The sequence below is a fragment of the Spinacia oleracea genome, chromosome 3, assembly GCF_020520425.1.
Source record: "Spinacia oleracea cultivar Varoflay chromosome 3, BTI_SOV_V1, whole genome shotgun sequence".
NCBI classification, from domain to species: domain Eukaryota; kingdom Viridiplantae; phylum Streptophyta; class Magnoliopsida; order Caryophyllales; family Amaranthaceae; genus Spinacia; species Spinacia oleracea.
Window position 1 is genome coordinate 963,793 of NC_079489.1, and position 2,543 is coordinate 966,335.

Below are 2,543 nucleotides of genomic sequence, written 5' to 3' on the forward strand. Positions count from 1 at the left end.
TATGAACTTCGTTATGTTGAAACGATTGAGGAACTTGGTTATGTTGAAATTGTTGATGAACTAGGTTATGTTGAAAGTGCATGTTTAATATTGTTGGATGGACATGTTAAGCATATATATTTCGTTATGAGAATTATAGCATGTTGGTATGGATGATTGATGCGAACATGTTGGTTGGGAACATTAGATTATTATATATATTGATTCAGATCGATTGTTCATTGTTCCCTTTTAGCTTTTCACTACTTTATAAGGGCCGAGGACCTTGTTTAGTAAGTTGAAACCTTATACCCATATAGAGGGGTTGTATCAGTATTAAAGGAAAGGTTGAATTAATTGGAATAAGTCTTGTGTGACGTCTCTGTGATCACTTGTTTAATTCAAAGATAGAAGAAGTTGCGTTTACTTGTTGAATATAATATTTATGTTTGATGAGTCATAACCAAGTATTAAAAGTTAAGTCATGTAAAGTGAACATGAGTAGCAATAGCTTTAGACTGTGCACGTCTAAAGTGACGGACAATCAGGAGTTGGGGTCATGGGTCGCCTATGGCTTTTTCTGGGGCCGGATTGATCACCGGTTCTATTTTTATTTAAAAGTCCCTCGATATCGCAGGTCATTGGGGTTTACGGAGTCGCGCCCGTACCTCGTCTTCCTTAGTGAAGAAGAAGAAGTTTCTAGTAGACAACTCAGTCCATTGACTATTTCAATTTAAATAATGTTAATGATACAAAAGTCTAGTTCAGTCAAACATAGTCTTCAAGTCAATATATCTTGATTATCCTTGCTTATGTTTTATTTAGTACCATGTTAGGATTGTTCGTTTAATAGAATCATGTTAGGATTATTATTGATTTAGTATGTAGTACTCAGCCTTGCTGATTACGTGCTTTTGCTTGTGCATGTTGATCATGGCTATGCCTTATTGATCCTGTGATGACCCAATCTTGGTGAGCAGTCTCTAAGGATCAATAAGCATTGTCCATCTGCAGGTTTGAAGATGATGCATCATTGGGGATCAGGATTAGAGAGCTTGTAGTTAGATTTGCTTTATTAAGTGATTTGGTTTGTTAACTTAAATTTGAAATTTGTCGTACTATTCGTATTTCCTTATTTCAGTTAAATGGGTTTTGGACTAAATCTGTAATCGATTATTTATAAACCTAAAGTTAGTTTTATGTTTTCCGCTGCAAAATTCTGAATAAGCCGTTACGTTTTCACACGGGCGATAATGCCTTGATAATTCTCTACGTTTTATATTAAAAGATTATTTTAGAAAAGAGAGAATTGTCGGGGTGTTACAAAGTGGTATCTAGAAGCTAAGGTTTTACTTTAATAAATTTTTAGGCGCCTAACTATCTAGTTATTTAAAATAAATTTCTTAAAAATCGAGATTCTACGTATTATAGTGTTCAAAAATTGGTACTTTTTTTTGGGGGGCCGATTTCCTTTTATCTTGTTTGAAAGTATACGATATTCCTTATTTACGTTCGAAATCAAATTATTTTTCAAAGTTAAAGTGATACTTTCGACATTTTATTTTTCTTATTATTTATTATTCAAACAAATAAACAAAAATAATATGAATACATTTTTTTTTAAAAAGGAGTTCAAATTTTTTTTTTAGTTGTTTCAAAAGTTAGAATTCGTTAGTTAGGAAATATAAAATCTTTTTCGAATTATTAACTTTATTTTCGAATTTATTCGCTACGCATTTCCTTAATTCATTTTACTTTATTTATTTTATATTTTTATTTATGTTATTACTCTACGTTATAATTTTATTATATTTTCGTTCTTTTATTTCGTTATATAAATGATTCTAATGCTTTAGTTTATGAGAGATGGGTAGTATAAGAAGGGCATATAAGATAGAATTATATGTGCATTAGTAGCTAGTCAATGATAAAAAAATTGATTGTTATGTATGTGCATGTGCTAATTGTTTAAGTGTTACATTTACATGTGCATAAAGAATTGTTTGATTCCACCAAACTTATTGATCACTGAACCTTGTTTATGTTTTGGCTGGAAAATCGTTAGTGAGACCTTGAATTTTTTTATTTCAGGGATAAAATGTTTCTTTCCAAGTATACCAATATAGGATCCTTCGAGAAACTTGATATAGAAACCCCAGATATTTATGTGAAGAAAATTGTGTTTGGATGTGAATATTATGCTAAAGTTTAAGGGCAACCTATCTTAATGAGAAAGGATATCATAGCAGCCACTATCATTAATTGCTTACCTAACGAATTTCCATACCTAGAACTCAAGGAAAAGTTTAAAGACATGCATTCTGATAATGGAACTCCAAACTTGACTAAGTATGGGACTTGGGATGGTAGATGGAAATATGATTCAGAAATTCTGACCACCATTATTGAAGCGGCAGAAAGTGGATTTAGAGACGGTAAAATCGTAGGGAGTCATGTTGGGGATTCAGTTACAGAAGAACCTATGGGAATAAGTGTAAATAATGACCTAGAGGAAAATGATGTAGCTGTGGAGAATGAGAATGTAGGTGTTGAGGCAGAGAATC